At 38.7% G+C, this 25924-nt stretch overlaps 1 protein-coding gene and 1 long non-coding RNA gene across 3 annotated transcripts in view; one reads left to right on the forward strand and one right to left on the reverse strand.

Moving 5' to 3' along the window:
• SH3YL1 (SH3 and SYLF domain containing 1) overlaps positions 1-5053 on the forward strand; it is a 75315-nt gene extending 70262 nt beyond the window's left edge. For both annotated transcript variants that reach the window (XR_012054875.1, XR_012054876.1), the window contains one exon: positions 3960-5053. The gene's annotated coding sequence lies outside the window, so the exon portion shown is untranslated. The remainder of the gene's footprint in view (positions 1-3959) is intronic.
• The window catches only part of LOC140683656 (uncharacterized), a 46170-nt gene extending 38600 nt beyond the window's left edge, over positions 1-7570 (reverse strand). The window contains exon 1 of the long non-coding RNA XR_012054877.1: positions 7507-7570. This is a non-coding gene — a long non-coding RNA (uncharacterized lncRNA). The remainder of the gene's footprint in view (positions 1-7506) is intronic.
• Positions 7571-25924: the final 18354 nt, after the last annotated feature.

The raw sequence follows: 25924 nt of genomic DNA on the forward strand, positions 1-25924 counted from the left end.
TGCCTACATTGAGTAGGCAAAGTGATATTTAATGTTCAAGTCTGTCCTTTAGAGGTCTTCTGTTAATGATGCTCAAAGATCTGGTTGCATAGTGCACTAAATGAACCATCAGTCACCATGAAGGAACATTTTCCTTGTGTTTCTAAACTACTTGTTTCACACAGCACAAGAACCTGTAAGCAAGTTGTTGTACTGGGGCTTGGTGTCCTGTACTTGGTACTGCCTGTGCTTCCATGTGTGCTCAGTCAGAAATCCCTAATGCCACCTTTTCTATTGCTGATCATCAGTATTCTTGAAAAGGACAGAAAATAAAAGTGCATATGTTTAAAACTTTGTAAGTATCATTTCTTTCTTTGAGGCCTGTCATGTTTCACTGTGTTTTTCTGTGATAATCACTTCTTTAAGTAATTTGTTTCTACAGATTTTGTTTTTCTAGTAATTTCCTAATCGATCTCTCTTCATTTTGCTTTTCATGTTGAGCTCTAATTATTTTGCCACTATTTTAGAAATTAGGAATTATGTCTACATGAATAATTAATAACTTGGTTTAGTGGCTGACCTTTAAAATTTAGGTTAATGACAGTTTATGGCTGGCCTAATAAAATTAGCAATGTTGAGATGGAAATATTTTCATTTTTTTAAAGAGCACTTTTGATCAAACCAGGCATTAATCCAACTCATGGCAATTCAATTTGTTTCAAACAAGGTTTTATCACAATGGCATTTTTTCAGTGGCAATCAAATTTTAATTCATCAGAATGCATCAACCTGGTATTCTAGGTGACATCTTACTGAAGCAACAATGTAAGAGTAAGATGTGTCTTCCTGAGGGTGCAGATTTGTGCTGCCATCAGAGATGGTTTTTCTGAGACCAGAATCTGGACCTGAGAGAGCAGCCAGGGGCAAGACTGACAGCCAGCTTGTTCTTTTTCTGTTGGGGCAACAGAAGTAGAACCTTCTGCCACAAGGCATTTCCCATCTGATTTGAAGGTGAAAGATTTGCCTGGGACTCAGGCAGGCTGAATAAAGTTATCAGCTTAGGTCACTCACTTCCATGCTCTGAGAATCACCTTAATGGTTAGTAGCATATTACAGAGCCTAGGAGGGAATAAAGAATCTGTACAAGTGAGACTAGAGATTAAGTATTTTTCATGGAAAATGTCATGGTGTTATAGCTTCGGGTTCCCTGGGTCTAACAGAGGTTTGTGATTGTAATAACGCTTCCCTGTATTTTATCTGTTCCTGCTGTTATGGTGGCAAACATTTTTCCTCAAAAATCAAACAGAAAAGACAACCTTGTGACTGTTAACTTGTTATGAAGAGTACAAATTATGGGCAGGATTTTCAAAAGCATTCTCTATGAATCTACCCATGACTTTGAAGGTAAATGCTTCCATTCCTGCCCTCCATTCACTTCAGTGAACCTGCTTAAAAATCCTTTACTATTTTCAACTGACTGTAATTATTCCATGGACCTGAAGGTAAACTTATCTCTCATTGTCTTACCAGACTGAGACCATTCTAACTGCATTTTGAATCAACAATTTTCCCATCTTTTCTACAAACAAAATTATTCTTTTTTCTCTTTAGTTTCTTCATAAATCTTAAGATACTGTCAAAATGCAATGTGATTTATATTCATTGTGTTTCATGTATGTCTCCCAAAGGTGCCAAAACAATAAACCCTGGATAATAGAATAGATAAGTTATTGCTGATAACTCAACCAAGAAATATATGACAACTGTGATAGCATAGTTTGTTCTTAGCAATTATTTGTATTCTCTGAGAGATGGAAACTATTGCAGATCCTGGGAGCACAAAGCCTCTAATCCAGCTGTTAGGAAGGGAAGATGGATTCACTAAACTGCTGGGCCACAGAGATTGCTTATCTCTTTGTCATTATGCTGGGGCAAAGGCAATTATTTCTGTTGAGCCTGGGCACAGGTTTCTCTCTGAAGGCACTACAGATTGGGAGCATTTGATTTCTCCAGGGAGAAACATAATTTATCCTATTCACAAGCAAATAAGTAGGTTTGTAATTAACATAAGAAAAGCCTATATGAAACAGATGGTAGAAGGGTGAAGAGCTGGAACCTCAAGTGACCACCAAAGAGCAGCACAAGGGCACATGAACTGGCGTCTGCAGCCTCATGCCCTTCCCCTCCCAGCCAAGGTCAGTCAGGAAAACGCTGCTTCACCCAGGAAGGTGCAGGAGCCACGACTGTGTGGAACGTGGGCTGGTGTGAGAGCCCTCTCCCAGTGAGGCTGTCAGGGCAGCAGGAGGAACACAAAGGGGTGACAACACATGGACCTGTGCTGTAAGCACTGCTCAGGGTGGGCAGCATTGCCAGGTCTGCCTGGCGTGCACTGAAACCAGGGGTATCTCTGTGAAAACGTGCAACACAAATTCAAAACACAACAGGGTTATTTCATTAGCAGTATGTTTGTAACAGCCCAAATGGTTTCCTTGTCACAAGCATGTGCAGTAAATGCTTTCCAGCAACCGGCAAAGTAACCAAAGCAAAATAATCCAAAAACCTCAAGGAATGGAAGGCACTGGAATCCCTCCCAGCCGCGTAGTGTTACAGACAATATTCAAAAAAATGCATCTGAGTTTAAAAATAAAGCAAATAAACAAGTAAGCATGTCACACTCCACCACTCCTCAGTACATAGTATCTTACTGAGAAATGAACTGTCAGCAGAGCTGATTGAGGTTGCCACACCAGAAATGTAGGTCAGAGTTCACCACCATGTTTTTGGCGACCAAGGTACCAGCTCACACATCATCTCAGCTGAGCTCCTCTGACAACCAGAGGAAAGGCTGTCCACAGCATATCCAAGTCATGTTCTGGAGAAGACTCTTCCACAGCTGAGATAGCTGAGAACCACTGGAATACTCTGACATTCCTCAATAAATTGAGAAGGGGAATAGACAGAACAGGTCTAGTGCTCTTACATACAGCCTGCTCTGGGACTTTAGACTACAAGGTCCTTTTGAGCCCTTCTCTCTATTTAACTAGCAAACCTCCCAGCTGGAACAGCCTTAGGTACAGTTACCAGGGTTTGCAGGCGCTGGCAACACAATTACAGGGACAGTGTAAGTCCCATGGTTCCCTATGGCTCATGCTGCTGTTCAGTCCAAAAAGCGTGGACTTGTTTGCCTTTACAGCCCAGCCAGCTTCTTAACAAAGTGATCCTGAGTTTGAATGAATCCTGTCATGAGAACTAAATCTCTAGAGTATTTTTTGTGCAGAACAGTGTGACTCCTTTGATAGCTGCCTGGTTTTGTATTCATTTCTGTAATCCCAAGCAGGTTTGGTGGAAGAAAGGGAGGAATTTTTAGTAGAGTTGCTTTAGTTTGGAACATGTTGTGCCCTGTTCCTGTTGTCCCCCTCAGCAGCCTGTTTCAGGAAGGCACTGACAGCCCCCAGAACCTGTGGTGCCCATGCCCTGATGCTCCTGCACTCCCATGCCAAGCACAGATGGCACCCTTTTCCTCCAAGTCAGCAGTTGCTTCCCACATGGCTAATGCCTAGAAATACCAACAGCAGGAACTTGAAAAGTAAATTGAATTAAAAGTAGCTTTCCTGACTCTGAAAAGTGGTATTGAAAGAAGAGGAATGCTGCGAATGAAGTAACTGATGTTTATTCACTTACAGTTGTTAAATAGGAAAAAAAACCCAGAATAATCTTGTATCTTAACCAACAATACAGTAACAGTTTATAACTTACATACTTTAAAATGTGACCAAGGACACACTGCCTGCATCCCCTCTATATTTACTATGAATTGACTCAACAAATCTCCCCCTGGTCATGGGGCCTTGTGGAGGGGTGAGCACAAACTTTATATTCAGATGAAAACCTGCAATATTTAAGTAGTATTTAAGTATGTCTGAACATATAAAGTCTTGCCTCAGCACGGATAGAGCAGACATATTTATCTGTTTCCACAGGTCATGATTATGCATTTCTCAGTCACTGTGAAGATGGAAATGTCTGTCTGCAGACTTCAGCAATGACCACCGCAGTTGGAAGCGATGGTTTAGGGTTCAAACTCCCAGCTGCAGCCTGAAGGAGACACAAGGAGATGATGTCGTTTCCAGGCAATGCAATTCTCGAAGGCAGTCCCTAGATGTCACTGAACACCATGGCTGGTTTAAATATAAACCAAGACATTTTACAGCAGGCAAGTCCTCATGCTAGAGACACGGTGTATTTCTGCTAGCTAGAAAATTATGGCTTTCAAAAAAATCTTTATGCATTCAGTCCTTCAATTTCAGTGGTGAAAGTATTCCATACTGAAAATTAGGAAACTTGGAGCATAATGAGCTGCTCAGACACCAGTGCTAGGTTTGCTCCTCAGTTCCATCAGAGCTGCAAGGTCACTGGTGTCCCCACTGGATCTGACTTAGGGCCCATCCAGCAGCTTCTCCACTCACAGGGAAAACTCCTGTTGCTTTATTCCTTCTGAAAATTTCTCTGTTTCTCTTTCTTGTATAAAATTAATTTTCCACTGAAACTTGCCTACCTCGTGCCCTTCTTTACTTTCTCAAGGGCACTTGGTCCTGTAAGAGTCCCTAGGGCTGGGCACAGGGTGGAGCAGCAGCTAGGACCACCAGCCCAGCAGCTGTGTTCGGTTTTAAATCCAGACTGAGTTCTGTCTAAGTTTCTTGGGCTGGTGACTGTGGGAGCTGGTCTGTTCTTATCTTCTGAACCCAGTCCAGGTGAGATTAGCACAGCCTCTCCAGTGCCATGGCTGCTGATGAAATCACCCCTATAAGACAGCATTCGCTGTGAAGACTGGCTGGGAGAGCTGGGCTTGTGCAGCCTGGAGAAGGGAAGGCTCCAGGGAGACCTTAGGGCACCTACCAGTGCCTAAAGAGGGTCTACAGCAGGGCACTATCCCTCATAGCAAGAACTTCAGCTAAAATCCTGCCTTTGCCAAACATAAGGCCTGTGGGGAAGATTTTCAAAGGTAGATGTGACAGGTCATATTTTTGATCATCTGCCTTTATAGTGCAATACTATAAACTGTGCTATATAAAAACTGGCATCATCTACACATTGGTGTCTAGTATTTCCTTGGACTCCCTAAACAGCCCTAAAAAGGAGTGATCTTTTTTTGGCATGGACTGTGTTAGTCAACTTGTTTTTTCCTTATAAAAATGAAAAAATACTTGCAAATGTTTAAAACCCTCCCAAATGGAAAACAGGTTCCATTTTTAAAGGAAAGTGAGAACAAACTACATTTAAAGTAAGAAAGAAAAGCAACAGCAAATAAGGTCTCATAGGGTTTGTGCTTATAGAAGAGATGCTGTAATCCAGAAACATGCTGCAGCAGTAAATCCAGGTAGGTGTTGCTGTTGCTGCTACACCAGCACTGCCTTCTCTGCCAGAAAAACACCTGTGTCTCAAGATTTATTTTCAAGGTTAGGAAATCTGGGAACTTTCTGCAGAATACATTAACTCATACCTGAACTGTTACTGTCTTGACTACTTCAGTGACCTGTTCAGTCTACTGGAATGGCACAAGTTTGGCACACTTTTAACTCGTCTTCCTTATCCCTCACTGGTAATTCAGCTATTGCTTATTTATTTATTATTGTTTGTGCTTATTCAGCACTCCTGGAGCAAAACTTCTAGTTCTTCTCTGACAAGTTTAAGACTAGGTAGACAAAATTAGAGCAATTTAATGTATTTCTTGTATTATTTATGTATCAAATGGAAATAAAACAGTACAGTTGATGTCTGGGAAGAAGCAGGCATGGGGTGAACCATAGGAAATCAAAGCTACTCATTTCCACAGGTGTTGATTTACTGTAAACATCAATAGTGCAAGAATATACACAGAGCATGACTCTGGTCTACAGCTCTTGTTCTACAGCTCTTGTGCCATCATTCCTTCAGACACTGTAATTAATAAAAGTAGAGATTTTTGTGCTGTAATAGAACTAAGAACTCAATCACAAAAGTGGACCCAGCTGCTCTAAGTGCTCTATAGATAGAAGACAAAATGCCAGTTTCACCCAATCACCTTTGAAGCCTTCAAGGTGTCAGCCCCACAGCTGCATATTCTGCTGCTGGTAACACTGGCAGGTCACCCGCTTGTCCCTGGGGCAACACTCCGGAGGTTTCTAATGAGCAACAGGGAAAGTTTGAGGGTGTTTCTAGGGAGTCCTGGTATGGTGGGCTCTCCTGGCAAAACAGGAGAAAGAAAGTATCTAAAATACAAAGAGCAGATAATTAAGACTATAATTTTTGGCTGAGTGAGGAAGGCTATGGAACATGTTACTGGTGCCTTAGAGATGACAATGTTGCAGTTACTGAGAGATAATGGAAACCTGAACGAAAAACTTGTCTGGCTGGATGGACAGAAGAGATCTACCTTAACAGATGCAGACAGACTCACAAGAATTCAGGGACAAACTCAGTATGAATATATGGATCTAAAGTAGTCAAAGAAAATTGGTGTTATGGGTCTGATTGATAGGGAAGCTGAACTCCCAATCACTAAGGGAGAAGATGGTGAATGTGTGGGTTGGGCTGCACTGATTTCAACATCTGTTTATTTCCAGGAGACATGAAAAGACCTGAGTTTTGAGTTTGGGCAGGCATGAAAGGCTCCAGAGCAGAGAAGTGAAATTCTCAAGTGTCCAACACAATTATGTGTGTCCAACAAACACCACACACATTTATGATAATGAGGGAGATTACTGGAAATTGTTTGTGTGTACACAGTTTAAAAATGGGATGATGTGAGAAGCCTGAGATGCTCTCACCAACTGGTGACTGTTGCCAGCTCCTGGAGAGAGGTTTGAGAAGATCACCAGGTATTTGCAGTTGTCACTCTAGCATGGTTACATCCAGTTCTCCGACAACAGCTAGTCACAGACACCTGAACACAGCTGGAGGCTTTCTTCTCCTCCCCAGAACTCCTCAGTCTTCTACTTACTAAAAAAACTGTGTTTATTTTGAAGCACTGAACAAGTTCACACCTTGCTCTTTCATTCTGTCTTACATTGTTGATCTCCTGCACATAATTCAGGATTAAATGATTCAAGCAATTTTGTCCCAAAAGCTTTCCTGGTAGTACATTAAAAAAAAAAATTGTATTTCATATTTTTAATTAGTGGTACAATGGAAAAACAGAGAGCAATGCAGCAAAGTTGTGGCATTAAAAAACATACATAATATACTGATTTAAAATGTATGCAGTCAGTTATTGTATAGTTATTTAATGAAAGGAAGCATAAAAGGAAGAAAAAAATACAAAAAATCAAGGGCTATTTTAATAGGGTGTTATTAGAACAGAAAACCTTGTCTCACAGGCAACTTTATGGTTTTTTAGTACCTACAAATAAGAATAATCAAATGAGCACACTATGAAGTCAGCTACTTTTCAATTTCTTGAACACCAATATAAACTTATCATAGCCTATGTAATGTAAGTGAAAATGACAAGGTAAATGAGCACAAAATGGGAGAAATTATAGCTTTTACCTATACAGCAAACAGACTGGTTTTCTGGCTGTTTGCTCACAGAAAGCCCTGTGTCATTTCTGCCTCTGACCTTTGGAGTTCCTGTGGCATCTCATTTCCCATCATGCTTACAAAAGCAGTGATGACAGAGGGTGCCCGTGCAAGCCAAAGTACTGCTTATGCTGCCTTATTCTAGCACAAACATTGTTTCCTACCTTACTTCAAAGTAAACACTTTGCTTAAGCGTGTTCAGAGTGAGGTGAAACACCACATACCTTGTGCTGTGGTATGTCTGAAAACCCACCAAGGATGAGAAGGCACGAGTAGTATTTCAGGGAGGAATTTTGACATTTCAGCTGAATAAAGGAAGAAGCACAACTCTGTGTTGGTACACATTTTGATATTGCCTTCCTTCTGCCCTTTACCAACAGATTCAATGAGCATCTAGAATTTTGACTGTTGCACTTGGAGATACGCTTTCCATGGAGATGGTTGAGAGAAAAGCCATGAAAATGATGAGAATTCTGTAAACTTCTGCCCTGGGAAAAAAAAAATACTTGAGATAAGAAGATGCAAAAAATTATTATAAACAAGTAGTGTCATCATTACATCAAAGGAGGTGATTCTGTCCCTCTACTCTGCTCTTGTGAGACCCCACCTGGAGCACTGCATCCAGCTCTGTGGTCCCCAACACAGGAGATAAAAGAAAAATATCACTGTTAAGGCAGGGATGGAATGAAAAGACTCCAATGGTTCAGAAGGCAAAAGAAGAATCTTTATTACAGGAAGTAGCAGTCCTTTTTATAGCCAGGTTCGCTAAGGTGAAATATGATTGGTCTCAAAGTGAAAACCTTTCACAGCACTGGTGCACTATGAATAGCACACTGTGGTAGAACATATCTATAAAAAACATAAACAGAAAGAGAGATAATAATTGTTTTCATTCCTTCTCCTAACTTTCCCAGGCTAGGCCTGGGAGAATTCTCTCTCTTTTCTCTCTGACTGAACTAAGAATATCCACAGAACAATGCAGACCTGTTAAAGAAAGACCAGAGGATGTTCTCAAAGTTGATCACAGGGCTGGAGCACCTCTCCTGTGCAGACAGGCTGAGATACTTGGAGTTGTTCACCTTGGAGAAAAGAAGATTCTGGGAAGACCTTAGAGCCCCTTCCAGTAGCAAAGGGTACTGGAGAGAGGGTACAAGAGAGCTGGAGAGGGACTTTTCACAAGGCCATGGAATGAATGGCTTCAAAGTGAATGAAGGCAGGTTTAGACTAGATATTGGAGAGAATTTTTTTACTGTGAGTGTGGTGAGGCACTTGACTATGTTGCCCAGAGTAGTTACGGATGCCCCATCCCTGGATATGCGCCAGGCCAGGCTGGATGGGGCTTTGAGCCACCTGGTCTGCTGGAAGGTGTCCCTGCCTGTGGCAGAAGGGTTAGAGCTTTAAGGTCCTTCCAACCCAAACCATTCTATGAGTTTATGATTCTATAATGTGCTGAAGAGGCAGCAGGAAAAAATTAAATTTACCATTAGGAATTTATTTTTTTAATCATCACAGTAGTGAAGGACTGATTGTGTGGAGCCTTGTGAAGCCTGCATGCATGATTAGAGGTGGCTTGACAGAAATATCCATGGGTAGAGGTGGATAGACTAGATGACCTCCTCCAGTCTCTTGCAAGTCTAGTAATTATGATTCTGCATTTTAATGAAGCAAATAAATATAAATTTAAAATGTTTTCATATTTCACTACAAATCTCATAATAACTTGACACCACCTCTATATTTAAAGAGAAAAATACTCCAATCCAAAGGAAATTGATCTTAACTACAGGTTACTTCTGTCTATAGTGGCTGCTTTTCTTTTCAACTTGACATCCATATTACTAAGGCCTTATGAAATAATCACTTTAAAACATTGTGCAAAAACTAGAGTGTTATATATAGTCCATAATTAAAAAAAAATTTTAAAAAATCAAAATCTAACCAAGCCCCCAGACCTTATCCCTTACAACTGCTACCTTTCCTCTTTTTTACCACCTGGCCCTGACAGTGCTGCAACTTCACTGCACTTGAGGCACTGCCCTCAAGGCTGGACTGCAAATCCTCAAATCTAAAGTGCCTTTTTATAGGCAAAGTCAGCCATGCCACTGTGAGACTGCATATGATCTGGGATCAAAGACACAGCAATGTAGTGCCTTTACACCTGATTGCCACACTGACAGATTAAATTTGTCTTTCAGTCCCAAATTCACCATGCAAAGGGCAACATAGTAATAAAAATTTAATTAAGCAGCTTTATTTTTCCATATAACAAACTTCAAAGGAAAAGAGAATTTGGGGAGAAACTGTATGATATAAGAAAAGAAATACCAGTCCAAATGAAAGGATACTACGGAGAATTGGGGCATTCCTTTGCAGAAGTATTAAATGCCTGTAGCTGAAAAAACACTGCACAGGCTTGAAAATCAGGCCACTGTTATTTAACCAAGATGAGCCATTTTCCACATATCATTCATCATCATGAATCTGTAATAAACTTACCAAAGAGTAACTAGGTGCAGAGTTTGGCCTCAAATATTTCTTTTTCAGTAATTTCTTCTGCCTTTTGTGGAGAGGCTACTTCTCCCTTTGTGATAATAATGTTGACAAGAATCTGTGAGTCCCTAATTCCTAATGAGATTGAAGATGGCACAGATTAATTGAAAAGGAATTGCCTTGGAGCATTGCCAAGAATGATTTAATTTTTCTTTTTGGCTTTGGGGAGCTGCTAACACCTTTTAGTTTGCCATTAGCACATTTCACGGGGTGAGGCATCCTAAGAATTACTCAGTTCCCATCAAAATCTCCAGAGGAAAACAGCTGAAGTCTTTATGACCTTATAGGTAGAACATTCACACCAATCACGTGCAATCCCCTGAATTCATGTGATGGAAGACTGATTGCAGCAAATAATTAGATGACAAAGAATTTACAACTTGCCCAGAACCTGCAACTCTTTTTATTCCATACTGTGCTTCAGCTAGAATGGCTATATGATATATATTGTGCTCTGCAGATTTTATTTTTTTACTTCTTCTTTGTAACTTGTGCCAGGCAGACAATTCCCAATGACTTACCCTTGATCAGTAACATGTAAAATAAATGCCAGCTTATAAACTTTGCCTTTATTTTTTTTTTAAGCTGTGTATTTTTTTTTTTTTTTGCTTTGTAAGCAAATTGTTCTTCCCCATAATTACTGGTATCTTTGTTCCATACCATTTCATGACTGTACAGCAGAGAGTCTGCCTTGCAAACAATAAAAGGAAAGTAGAAAACCAAACTAAGACAAAAAACAAGATTAGAAGAAAAAACACAGGCAGTATTTCTCCAGAGTATCCTCTAAGAATGAGTACTAGCTAGTGAATATAGGGCCATACAGTTACCTAAATCCTGTCTTTCTCATCAGAACTGGCTTCAAGGAACAAATGATCTTCCATTTGGCTGTTTCATATTTCTACAGTTTCAAATAAGACAGATATATAAACATGGAAACAAAGGGGTTTTTACATTCACATACTAGAATTGCCTGCATGTATAGGAAATTCAGAAAGTACCCATCCAAGGTTCATAACTATTGAAATTACACCAAAAGTGGCATTTAGACTTATAATCTCCCTCTGCTATAAATATCTGCATGACACAAAATCCCAGCTAAATCTGAAGTGTAACAAAGGTGGAAAACCTTGTGGCCTGGGGGCCTGATTTCAATCCATGATTTCATTTTGCAAGGCATGTAAGTACATGATATATTTTTTCATGTTATTATTGGAAAAACACTTGTGGTTAATATTTGGTTTAAAAAATGTTTTTGGTAAGCCTAGTCAGCAAGAACTAGTTTCCCCACCCTGAATATATACTATTCAAGACATGTCTGGTTTTAGTATTCAGAAATCCCAACATCAAAAATTGTTAGAGGAAGTCTTCCTGTCACGCAGAAAGTATCTCTAAAATATCTGGTCAGCAGATACAAGAGAAGAGTTAGAAACCTAGACCCAAGAAAGGAGTCAGAGACACATCTTGTTTCAGAACTCCTTGAGATATTTTTCATCCTGCAGTGGCCAGTACAAGAGCTTTCCACAGTGAAATCATCATGTCTTGTTTACATTTAAAGCTGGCACTTACTTTGGAGGCAAATTTTCTTTAACACATATCAAATAGGAAACATATGCTGCATAATATATACCCTGAGCATAGTAATTACATTTTATGTCATTTAATGTTCCTGCTGAGCTCTACTCAGTAATTATGTAAGTACTCCAAGAATTTTGACCAAGGATGAATTGTGTTAATTTACCTGATTTTATATATTGCAGGAAGTAGGTTATGTGTTATAGTACTGTGGAGGGGTCTCTGATAATCCAGACATGATCTGGTGATCCTGGATTACTTTTGGCCTAACTGTACTTAGCAAATCTCATGTTCAGTCAATAGCTTTGTCCTAACCATTGTTCTTACATGTGCAATACATTTTCTGCCATGCATTTTGTGTACCCAGTATGAGCTAAGAAATAAATTTTCTATAAGTTAGTTCTGATCTGGCGGAAGTTTCTTCTACTCAGTCAGTCAGGTAAGTTTGGGTTCTGTCCAGAAGTTTTCTTTTTGGATTTCTCTCAGCCCCAAAGTTCCAAATCAAGCCATCAACCAAAAATAACATGTTCAGTTTAACTAGTGGACTTTTATTAATCAGGAGGTCGTGGAAGCTTGTTTGTTCACTTTCTTCTTTTTTTAGAGTGTGTTTTGGTCATAATTTCTGTTTTTCCTCTTAAGGCATGAGTCTTAAAAATTTCTGGGTTTTAGTAAGTGTTGGGCTGGTTGATTGTTTATTTTTTTTTCCCATAACCCTATGATTTCCATAGCTGAGGTTTAAGAAAGCTATTATATATCAAGAAAACAAAGATAAAATTATGAGAGTTGTTACGTCTTTAACTGTATGTACAAATGGGGAGATAGGCTTGCCATTGATACTGACTTCACAATCCTTCTATAACCATATTCCAACTTGTCACCATACCTTATTTCCAAGTGAATTATTTAGTATATTAAATCACCTGTAAAAGCCATATTTATTATGGGGGTAATTTGTAGCCCATCCTTGTATTCCTGGGAGTGAACAGAACAAAAAAGTAATTCTGAATTTTTTCTTTACTCCTATGTTTTTTCACCCACAGAACACGGTCTTACATTTTCATATGGGTTTCTGGGTCTGAGTTAGCCAGCTACAAACATGTCAGTCTAAATTTTTCATTTTAGACTGTCCTGTTCTCCCTGCACGGTTCACACTTAAACTAAAATTCTGAACCTTAAATATACTTCACAATTTCTGGTTTTAGTTTTTGAAGTTCTTTAAAAATACTTTGTGAGTTTTATTGATACTCTTTCACATAAGCAGGAATTTACTTGAATAAGAATCAAATTTTATAGGTGACTACTAAACCTAAAATTAAGGCTGAAAGATAGAAAAATATACTGTCACTTTCATGTGGATTGCTTCTAATACAGATGTTCCTATGTCAATTACTTCCTTTAAGACAGCTCCTGGATCCATCAGAAACTGTCCTGCTCCTTGGTTTTGATGAGTTTATCGGGAGGGGGTGTCTGTCTTACATTCAGAGGAGGGAGGAATGTGCTGGGTCTAGGGTGGTGTGAAGAGAAGAGATTCCTCTTCCCTGATAGTACTGGGCTACCAAGACCTCAGACCTGCATAATCTTGTAATCACTTAAAAGGAATTCAGGTGCTGTTATCATGGTGGCCAGCTTCAAGTCATCTGCCAGCCTCAGAAAAAGAGATTCATGCTTTCATAATAAAAATCTCTTATTGCTAAAAATTTGGTGACCCCAAAGGTAAAAAGGGGAGTATAACATATACCACCTTTAACCAGAGCAAAAAACAAGTTGTGGAAGAACTAATTTCAAGGTCACTGCTGCTTTACCTAACCTGCACATCTAAATAAACTGTACTTTTCACCTCTAGGTTTACCTACTGTGAGTTCGACTTAACATGAATATTCCTGAGCTTTGCAGGGAAGAGGCAAAGTGGGATGGCTTCCTTTTCTCCAACACAGACAGTGATGGAGGAGATAATTTCTTTTGCACAAGGGAAGCAGTGGTTTCCCAAGTATTTGAACATTTATTATGTCCAAAACAAATGAATGGTGAAGGTCAGCTAGAAGGTGGATGAGCCTAGTTCTGCAATATTCTTCCTGAGAAGGCATGACAAGACATGCATAAATAATTCCACGTTGAGGAGTGACATGATTAAATTCTCTGTTTCATTCTTTTCTAATAGAGCCAAATAAGCACTTGTGCCTTTGCAACCAAAGCTAAGGATTGGGCTGATGTCTCAGGAGAACAAGCCACAACAGCTCCAAAACTTCATTTTCTGAGCAGCAGCTCATTTAGCATCCATCACTATGCATGTGTAGTTGTGACTACTTCTTCCCATGTGAATTCCTTTGCATTTAATGACATTGAAGTTCATCTGTGATTTTGCCATTTAATATTGTGAACTCCTTCAGTAGCATTCTGCATTCAATTTTAATTTTGAACCCACTGGATAATTTCTTATCCACTGTAAAATGTCACCTTTCTAACAACGCTGTTATTCTAGGATGATTCTGAACATGTTGAACAATTAAAAATCCACTGATTTTCAGAGACTTGTTCAGACAGTTGCAAAAAGCATTTCTTCTTATCCTTAGTCTAAAACCTGATTTTTCTTCTAGGCCAGTAAGAACCTATTATGTCAAAAAGTCAATTAAGACAATTATCATCAAAATATTTTGAAAGTTAAGGATCAGTTCATCCCTTATGACAAATGTATTTAAGATTTCAAAAATATTATTTCTAAATGTGGGAGAACAGAAAAATAGGATGGGGGCTAGAGGCAAGGAAGAGAAACACTTCAGTGGTTTACACCTTTGCTTACCACTAGTATTCCTTGTTAGGAGTACCTTGTCTCATAGTGACCTCTTGAAACCTTTTATCCTTGCTCCCTCCACTACTGTGCTAGAAACCTCTAACTTCATGCCAAATCCCAAGCTCCTTAGCCCAACAACACTCCACTCCTGAATTCCCTCAAACCATGGGTCCTTCCCAGGCCTCTGCCTCCCACCTGCCCTAGACATCCTGCCTGGCAGAGTTTCTCCACTTTTTGCTCCTCAAAGACTCTCCCACTGCAGAACTTTTTCCTCCCACTTAAAGTGAGACAGGTAACTGCTTGAAAGACATTTAAGGTCACTTTGTGCTGAAAATGAAAGCCCCACAGCCTTTGGCCACTCACAGTCCCTGCAGGTGCAGTCAGCACCAGTGAGCTGCAGTCCCCCTCACTGGCACCCTCCACTGCAGTGCAGCTGACTTTCAGTCTGAATTCTTTTCAGCACCTCCCCTGGTAGCTGAACATGGCTTTGGAGAACATTTACTCTCCGGTGCTGTTGCAGTTGCAGCAGTTACATGACGCATGTCTTGAGACACATCATCACAGCAGTTTCAATGGGAAGCTGGGTGAGCCAATGAAACCATGAGCAACTTTTCCATTTACAGTAAAAACCTTGATTTTAGTACTTTTCATACTTTATTTTTACTAATTTATAACAAATAAACATTTTTGCTTCATAAATATTCAGGTTTAATATTTATAATCATAAACCTCTATAAATATTCCTTGTAAAACCATGATTTTTCTTCTGAGATCCACTTTCAGAAGAAGTGTTATTAACAGTAATTGGCAAAATTCATCAATTTCCAATTCTGAAAAAATAAAGATTTTTGTCTTCTCTTCTCTCACCGAAGATTAATACAGAATTTTACTACTTATATTTCCCTAAACACTCTTTGACTATACTTTTCTTTAGATTTTAAGGCCAAAAAGGAACCTTTATGATACCCCTGCATACCATGGACCATTTTTTTCCTGTGCTAATAGTTTTGGTCAGCCCATGGCAACATTTCTCACTTGGCATTTCTCACTTTGGTCAGCCCATAGCAACATTTCTCACTTGGTAAGATCTGATTCAAAATGGCCCACAGAAGATAAGTAAGGCATTGCGTAAAGGATTTCAAATTGTATTATTAACCTAATATTACTAATACCAAAGAGAGGATTTTGACAGAAAATCTCACCCAAACTACATGTTGATTTTATAGTCTTGTGATTGGCATCAGCGACCAAATTTTTAATTTCTGTCATGAACATAAGAAGATTAGGTCTCTTTTAAATTTGAATAGCCAAACAATAAAAGTCTCACAAACACTCTAAAGCTTAATCTGAAAAGATCAAGAAATGTTTATGCAAGCCCATGTGTTTTAGCAAGGCTTTGAAAGTTTAGACACTCCCTGTGCAAGTATGTCCATTAATATTAAGCATTTAGGATGTGCAGATTTCACCTTCATTACAGAGTTTGAAAATAGAGAAGGACTTAAATGTGATTTTAAGAATCTCCTAAGTGCAAATATGCATTTAGATGCTCTCAGTTAGCTCAATAGCATTCTGCACTGACTAGGCATGAAGATGCTCTGACCCATTTCTGCTGGTTCCCAATTTTGGTATTTATAGATGCCTCTGCTCAGTTTTTATCTTACTGTAGAAGAGCCTCTTTGCAACACTACTTCTGTAATTCCTCAGGGTTTAGTTTTGTCCTTTCTCGAATATATTCATAAAAATACTGTTAAGAAAAAACAATTGCCCTCTGATGGCTAAGTACAGTATAAAGTCTGAACTGAAACCATATTTTTGTAACTACATTTTTAAAAATGAGACTCATCTGTTCATAATGGTACTGCTGATAGAACTTTCACTCTTGCAGTGGTAGAAAAGGCTGTTATGGGATAATACATATAAAATATTCTTCAGATAAATAAAAGATTAACTTCTCTGGATGGGACTCTGTAGAATACAGATAAATGAAGTAATAAGAATGAACTGAACCTGAAGCACATTTTTGTTCCTCCAGCTTGCCTGATATAGAAAAAACACTACAGATCAAAAGAAAGGGGAATCAATAGGATTAGTTTCAAGAACTCTGCAGCATGTTTCTGATAATCCTCTCAAATAAACTGTTACTTTTTCACCCCCTTTCAACCAGACTTTGCCTCCCATTTTGTGCCATTAGCAATGCTGATCCAGTGCTGCTCGCCTTACTTGCAGGAGTACTCTACATATCCCTTTTAAATGATGCCCAAATGGATTATCTGAACAATTTCCTATTGAAGGCAGTGAGTAACCACTGAGTGCTGAGGTAATATAATTTCAATGAGTCAGTTCCATCTGAAATGTCAGATAATGGTCAAACTAGATAATGGAAATGGAATCCAGCCATATCCCTTTGTGAAATGGCAGTTTAATGTGAAATAAAAGCCACCCATCCTTTTTACTTCCTAAATCACAGCAGTTGAAACAAAGCAGAAATTGCCAATGCTGAAATTGGGGTGAAGGTGTAGATTTGGGGAAGTATGTAGGCAACAGCAAGTTGGGTGGTGTGATATCTTATCCCTGAAGGGAATATTGCTTGGTTCTCTCACTGATGTGTATGGGACTGTTCAGCAGTCTGGAAAGTATTGGTCTCCATATTTATTTAGTAGTTTAATGGTTTTAACCATGGTCAATGAATAAAAGTTTCAATCTCTGGCCTCCCTTTTTTGCTTGGAGTGGAGGGCAAATAAGCAGGGTCAAACACACATCTCTGACCTCCAGAAGGAGTTCCCTAAGTGTCTGGTTATGGGGTGAAAAACAGAGCTGAAGATGTTTTTTGCTCTTTCCAGTGAGGAGCGCAAATTCCACAGGAGAGAGGAAAGAGCTAGCAGAAGTCTCCCTAACCTGTGGTTAGGACACAGCTTGGGAAGTTGTGGGTGTTGATGTGAGCCATTTCAGGTGCTGGAAAACATTAATGGTCCCCTTTTTGCAAGAAGCACCCAGGTCATAAACTGCAACTGAAAGGGAGGTTATGACAGAAAAATTTGTGAGCCACCAAATGATAAGAGGGCATATCACCTCTCCTCTTCATCCAAGTATCTGCCTAGGTGCCTAACTCTCTTGGTGTGGGGCCCACCAAAGAAATTATATAGGAGAATATCTGTACTGGAGATGGTCCAAGATAGATGCAGAGCTGCAGAGATGGGACAGTTCAGGGCACTTGCAGAACTGAAGAAGAATAATGAGTCCTCTGGAGGCTCAGGGTCATCTTGGGTGTCTTCAGGAATAGGGGCTTCTGAGCAGAGGCGAAGGATGGGAGAGGAAGGAAGATTTGTGATTCACATCTTGCAATTTAGGTATCTGAAAGCTGCCTAAGTGCTAGTTTGGCTCCCAACCCAAACTCTGCTCTGAATAGCAATCATGTCTGAAAGCTTAACACTGTAGAGCAAGCCCTGGGATGACAAGAGATGAGGTCTGTGGAGCCTGGAAGCCAGACCAACCTTTCAGGGCAGAAGACAGTGTTAGGGGTGCAGCGATGAAGGCTTTGAAGCAGGCACAAAGAATATGTGAGAGGCAGCACTGTTGAGGCTGTGGTTTTCGAGCTGAGAATTCACTTTGGCACCAAAGATAACTAGGAAGAAATACACTTTTCAATGTTTCCAATGAGACTGGGAAAACAGAACAATATTTTGTAAAGTTTTTGCTCTGGTAGGGAAGAGGAGAAAAAAATGGCTTGTAACTGCAGCAACATTATTGTTACCTGGTACAATCTGTCCATTGTTAACACAGATATTTGCAGAGAACATAGATGGCAAATCCAGACATAATTTTATAAGAGCCATTAAAAACCTAGTCAGGTAAAACAATGAAAAATGAATTTGATTAGATTAAAAAAGTAAGGTGATGATTAACATTAAAATGAATATGTATGCAGACATCTTCTTGGGTGGAAGGGAAAGATTCTGCCTTGTCAGCTGATCTTGCCTTGAAAACAACAGGATGACTCAGATGATTTCCTGGCTAATGAGACAAAGTGGTCAAGGGAGCAGTGAGGGTCTCTGTGATCAGGATAAACTCAGACCTATTAGGATAACCTTCTGCCCTCAACATATTTTTAAGCACAGAAGCCCTATTTTGACTACTCACTGCATGATTACCAACCTTGCAAAGAGCTCACTTGCATCTTCGAGCCCATTGATTGGGTTGGTATCCACACACCCACCAATGCATCCTCAGCTTCTGGAGCCCAAGGGGTCCATTCAGAGCCATCAATAGTGACTTGAAGTGCCTCTGGTGCACCATTTCATGGGTCACATGTAAACAAGTGCAGAAAAGATTAAACTGATCGATCAATAACTGGGAGTAGGCCTTTGATGATTCCTTAGGTTTCTCCCAACTCAGTACATAGGATTCTGTGATTCCTTTAAATAGAGCTGTGCTAAAAATTCATACACAGGTTAGCTTAGAAAAGTAAACCAGGCATTTCAATATGCACCAAATGAAGTTGCTCCCTTTTACAGCTCCTTGGGGAAGCTTTCAGTGGGATAGAGGGGGTCTCTGCTGCAGGAGTCACTGGTGGCTGGAAGGTTCCTACAGAGCATGCAAAATCCCAGTCAGCCCCTTTTTGTTTAAAAACAGTGTTTCAAAGGTTAATGCTGTGTCAGATCCTCCAGCTTGAGTCAAACATGTGCATGACTGGAGTCAGTCTTGAAATCAGGATTAAAAAAATGGCTGTGGATGAATGGAAGCACAACTTTGCATCAGAGCTTTATGAACTTTACTCTCTAACACTTGGGTATTCTTAGCAAACTAATTGCCACTTGCTCAGAAAGCAGGAAGTTCAGAAAATGAGAAGCACTAATCACAAAAAAAATTGATTTTAATGCATCTAAAAATAAAAGGCACTATACTTCTTTCAGATACAGCTGCAGAGAAACTGATTCATTGCAGTTAATATAAAATTGAATTAATTCCTGAGGGAAAATGTAGCTAAGGAGCTAAGGCAGGATCACCACCTTTCTACTTCAGTACTCCTAGGTGATGGTATTCCTGTAGCACTGATGTTCTGCAACAAGCTGTGCTATGTTTTGTTGATGGATTTTGTGTACATTTGTATTCCTCCAACTGAGAGGAACTTAGCTATTCAAGCTGCCCTCAGTTTATTACACTTTCCCTTTCTGACAAAGGAGAGGTGTTAAGTCCACTGCCTCCCTGCCAAGTGTCATGACATACAATTACATACTAATTTTGAGCAAAATTGGTCAAAAAAGGTTAGAAACCTTTTTAGCTCCACTAACCAATGAAACAATGAAAGGTCTTATTGATGTGTGATTTTGTGTGATTTTCTTCTCCCTCTGAAATCTTCCATACCAGCATGTTAATTCTCATTACTCACTCAGAACAGTCAAGAAACACCTTATACAAAAAATACAGGAAAATTCTCAAGATGCCAGGTTAATCACTCAAAAATTAACGAATTATAGATTTAAAATAATCTGAGTAAATTCTTGCAATATGACACAGCTATATGATTATTTCCTGTATCTCCTCTCTTATTTACCAACATCTGGGATATAAAATATAAAATAGATTTATAGGAAAAGCTAGGTTAAAGTGGACCTCTGGAGGTCACCTGGACCCATCCTCTGTTCAAGCAAGTCAACTCCAAAGTTAAACCAGGTTGCCCAGTGTCTTGTGCAGTTGAGTTTTGGAAGCTTAGGGAAATCATCCCCTTTGCTTCTCCCAGCACCTTCAGGAGAATCTCTGAAACCCTGAAGCCCAATCTGAGAAAATTTGAAAAACTGAAGATATTAAAAAAAGAATGGAATATTGCCACTGCAGGTAATATAATGAAATTCAACACTTTGGATTCTATCAGCAAACAATTAAATCTGAATTCTTAAAGTTCACATGTCTGAGATGACATAAAATCACTGCTGGTGTGTTTACAAATTTAAAAAAATTGGCAAGGTAGTAAATACTGTGAATAAATTTCTGGTGTATAGGAATTGAAACTACAGAGTCAAGTATTTCAAATTCCACAAAATGCATTTTAATTCAGTTAGATGCAAGGGAACATCTACAGTTTGGAAGACTAGTTCAGAAAGTATTGTTTCAGAGAATGTTCGGATTGTCATCTCAGATATGAGATAATCAAGGCAAGATACAATCTTACCTCACTCACAAAAAAGCCTCTCAACCTCTGAGCATTGTGATCAGCTCCTTGACAGTGCCGAGACTGCAGATATCTCTGGGAGCTACCTTTCCTTTTCTTATTTGTTTCTTATTTAATTTCCTGTTCCTCAGAGGCTGTGAGAATGGAAATATGCTTTCTTATTCACAGAGCTCTTTCCATTTTTCTCTTTATCTCTATATATATACTTGTGTTTATTTATATGTTCAATGAGTCATAATAAACTCTCACAATTTAATAGACTGTTCTGGGTTTAAGCTGCACGAAAACAAAGGCTAAAAGCTTGTGTCATCTTACACACATTACTTCCCTATCCCTGCAGGAAGATGGCACATTTCCTCAACATTACAATTTGGATTCAGCACACTTTTTTGGCTCTTCACAGAGTATTTCCCTTGTGTACATCAGTGCAAAGACCACTCTGACTATAGCATTTTGACACCCTCTACTGTCAAAGAGTAGTGGCTCATTCCTCACACCCCACTGCCAAATAGGATACATATTTGACATTGTAGAAACAGCTTTACAAACAAACAAACAAACAAAAAACAGCTAACAATGTATCCAGACATGAAAGAAAGCCTGTGCTTGCTAGAGACCAAAGTGTCTCCCTCTGTCCTTTCTGCCTCCAGCTTTTCTATAAGGGACAACCAGGATGCTGAAATCATGGTACTCCTCATAACCTCTCCTTCTCTCCCATTCCTCTCAAATCACTTCCTGTGCTTTGGAAGTCCCTGGTACTAAAGCAGGGCCATCTTGCATCCATCTTGCAGGCCTCCCTGCAGAAAGGCAAAGCTCTGGTGCTGTAGCAAAGCAAAGAGAGGTAAAGTCTGATAGAGAGATTTGCTAATATTTCAGCTGAAAAAAACCCCATGTGTTTTCCTGAGAAGTGTCCATCCTTTTTGTCCCTATAAGGTAGACAGTTTTAACTTCTCTTGTACTTCAAGAGTCACATCCCAAATATTTATTAACTCAAAGCCAAGTACAAATCAAACGTTTTAGTCCAGGAGTCAAAGCATAACTGAGTTTGCCAATACTACAATGATAGAAAAAGCAATCCCAAAGTCTTCAAAATAACTCTGAGTCCCTCTGAGGGTCTGTTCATTCCAGAGTCCTGATACATGCTGGAGTTATATTTCCCCCTGTGTCCTGCCTGAGATAGCCCCATAAAACTAACCAGGGATTTATGCTGGATTAAAACCAAGCTCCTTTCTCTGCTTTACTGAACATTGAAATTGGACAGAAGACAATACCTGTAAATCTGTGCATGCTAAGCAAATGCAGAAGTTATATGAGAGATAGTAATTCATCAGGATTGCATTTACTGAGAGAGAGATTAGAAGCCTTAGGATTTCTTTTCTGAATTGATTGCAGTGTAATTTTCACATCCCCAAAGAGAATAAAATGAAAAGAAAAATCTCTCCTTTTTCCTAGTAAATACTTCTTAATTTAACCATATCTATTACCAAGGTGAAAGAAACTCTGAAAGAAGCAGAATGGAAACTTTCAGAATCCAGTCTTGGGGAACTAAAGCCAATGCTGACATTTAATTTTGCATCATTTTCAAACTAGTTCAATTAAAGACCAATCCTGCGCCTTCAAGTGTGTGCTAATTGTGGGTGTCAAAATAGAAACACTGGGTTTGGCTATTTTAAGTCTCACTGTGTCCTAAAATATATACATATACATACATATATACACACACACACACACATAAATATATATATGAAAGTAAAATAAATGAAACCTTGAATGCTTTTGGTTGGGCACTGCAAAATGGACATGGTAAAGATTAGTGAATTCCACAAAATTTGTGGCCCAATGACCTGATTTGAGGAAGTGCTTCAACTCTCATACATCTAAAAGCCTGTGGTTTTTCACAGATAAATCTGGTAACAAGTAACTTCAGGGTTGGCTTCAATTTCTTACTGTGTTAAACTCCAAACCATATAAGAGCAATGAATGAAGATAAGAGTTACTGCAGGTGAAGTTCTGATATCAGTGAAGTCCTGCTCACTTTGGAAACCTTGAGAAAAGTAGATCAAATTTCAATACAAAAAAAAAATTTTCACTATTTTGATGTTCCAAATTGTTATTTGTTATGTGCATGAAGCACCTTCCGCTATTTCCATTGTTTTTCATAAGATACTTCTTCAGTATCAAAGAAAAGTATATTATAGTGAATTATATTCTGAGCTGAGTTCTTGTAACCACAGTTCCATGATTTTTCTATTAAATCCTGCTCTCTTTCCCCTTGGCTTCACCCTGCTCACTGTTGCTACAAAAGGAAGATCAGATCTGAAAATGTGTTTAAAAGGGATTTGGATAAGTCACTGCCAAAAGTTTGGCTGTGCTATGCTGATGATTATTTCATACTTTGACCCCTCCAGCCAGAGCCATTATTCATATCTAGGGAAACATTTCAAGGCAAGCAGCTGCTCATATTTGCTGTGTAGGAAAAGGAAGACCTTCACTTTCTTTAACCAATCTACTGGTTATTTTTTTACTAGGGAGAGTAGTCTGAGAAAACACAGGTATATTTTTTTAACTTCAATTTTATACAAAACAAGTTTAATGTCCTATCCACAAATCAGTTTTGATTTATTCTAAGCATGCATAGAATGAGATGAATGTCTTCCACCTCAGTACCACAAGTTTAAATAAGCCATAAATCACTTTTTGTTGCAGTTTAGATACACAATAGGTCAAACTTTCTTAATGTTTGTGTCAGTCTGTCATAAAAGCACTAAAATATCTTGAACCTTTATACCCACTCCCTCCATCCAAAAATCTATATTTACTCAATAACCTTTTGTTCTTCTATTAGTTGCTCACCCTTATGAGACAAAACATATGCAACATTTATTTTTAGCTTTGCCTTTGACAGTTCATAGTTTAATTCTCAAATGTTTAAGTCAAGTCATGATGCCCATAGAAAACCTTCAACAGTGCAATAGTCAGTCTACTGGATTTTTGTAGCTGAGCAATGAAAGTATAATTTGAATTTTTATAGTATTTGTCAGAGTAAAGTAATATCAATGTCTTTGTCCATTGAAATACAAATATATTCTTTCCAGAGTTTTGTTGCCTTATAATTTTTAGATTTACTGAGTTAGGGAGCTATGAAATAAAAATAAATGCCTGAGATAACTACTGTTTCATTTGTCAACAAACTGCTTTAACTACATAGAACTTCACCTCCAAAATAGTCCTGATTAATTGCTAGAGTTTGTGAGCTTTTATTATTTACAAAAAATATTTTATTTTGCACACTATCAATATAATTAATACAAACATTTACTCCTTTGCTCCAGGGCTCTACCCATCATGTACCCCTAAACCACAAAACCTGGTTTGGACCTCAGCTGCATTTCTGTTAGATGAAGGACTGTGAACTTGGCCCTTAAGGCAGGTTTTTAGGATAAGGTGATTGTCAGCACAATAATTCTGGCAATGTCTCTCTTCTGATGCAAAAATCATAATTGTTTTGGTAAAAACAAAAATCTGGATTTATTTAATAAACAGCATACAACAGACCAGCTCCCAATACTCTTTAGGAATTTGAGACTGGGAAGTGTCTGCCAGCCTAACATGTGGGAGACAGAAGGAGGAAACTACATAGGTAGATAATAAACTTCCCCTTATTTCTTCTTCTGGAAGAAAGCTGTGGCTAATTAGCTCAAAACTATGGATGGTCCAAGTAACTAGGCAGCAAATCCTGAGGTCTATGCCTATGGAGATGCTGAGTTTTTTTTCTTCTGGTTGAGAAAAGTTCCACTGCAAGAATTTAAAACCAGAGATTTTGTCTGGCAAGTGCTGCACACTTTTTGAAAACCAAAATGTCATTCTTTATCTTGTTGGTAAGTTGTTTTGAAGTCATGCACCTCTCCTTCCCCAATTCTGGGACTTCTTATACTGTGATGCTTTCAGATCTTGCCTTCTGTCAATGTCAACATCACAATCCAGTCTAACAGTTTTCCAAGGAACTGAAATGAGTAGAATTTGATATTAACATAGTTCTATTAAAAAAAAACAAAACAACCCTTTATTGTGAATAATAATTTTATATTTAAAAAAAAGCAGAAAACACTTTTTTACCCTTTGGCAAAAAAAGATTATTTTATAAGATATTTTTCTGTATTAAAACTTATTCCACAGTCTGTTTTAAAGTTGAGTTTCATTCTCTCTGAAGTGAGGACAGGCCATCATGCACACAGAGAAATCTTATCCAGGAAAAAGTCTATCTTTAATATGAAGATTATTCTAATATATATTCCTAAAATTAAAGAATAAATAAATTATATACACAGCACATGTATGCAAGAGAGATTAAGCTTTTTTTTCAATAAATGCAATCAATTTGTTAGTAGCTGTCATTTATTCATATATAGGATAAAAAAAGTAGCAAAATTATTTACTCTATTACATCATTTCATTACACTGAATTATAAAACATCCTGTGCAAGTTTTGGAACACCAACTAACATTGCGTAATACCTGAATTATGTTTCAGAGAACATGGTACATTTCAATTTAATAAACAAAAATCATTTTGGCCCCATGCAAGGTCACCAAAGACCTAAAAAATTGATTTCAGGATAACTCAGACAGATTTATTGAATCTGGCCCTCAGGAGTATATCTGTTATTGTTAGGGCAATAGCAGGGCCATGGTATTGCTTGTGTAAAAGAAGCATGGATAAAACAATCTCTTCTCAGAGGTACAGCTAATATTCATCATGCTTCTGGTGGCACTTCAAATGCACTAGACACTTTCCAAAACCAGAAAGGAATAACTTCTGTTGCTGGACAGCTTCTCTCTGAAACAGGGCAGAGTAAGGGGAAGAGGGAAAAAAAGGAAGCCTAACTGAGAAACAGAGTTGAGCAAACCTGTGTCTTGTGGGTCCAGCTGTCCTCCAGGCAGGAATAGCATGCTCTCACATGTACTGCAAGAAACTACCCAAGAGCTCAGAGTTGCTTATGTGAGATCCAAGAGCATAAATTAACTTGTGATTTCTTATCAGGTGTAAAATCTATAAAACCCTGGTAGGATCTCTGTCCTTGGAAACAATCAGTACTTGACTACATGTGGCCCTGAGTGACATGATCTAATATCAAAGGTGCATCCGACCTTGCGTACTGCAAGGATTGGACCTGTGATACCTCTGCATCTTAAATTATTGCGTGCTTCTGTAAAAGAGCTAAGATGGCTTTATTTTTTCAGCTGATCTCAACACAAGGTCACTAGCCCCTGTTCAGTGCCTGGATGTTGGGATCCATCCCCATATGGACCAC

The sequence above is a fragment of the Taeniopygia guttata genome, chromosome 3 (assembly GCF_048771995.1).
Source record: "Taeniopygia guttata chromosome 3, bTaeGut7.mat, whole genome shotgun sequence".
NCBI lineage: Eukaryota > Metazoa > Chordata > Aves > Passeriformes > Estrildidae > Taeniopygia > Taeniopygia guttata.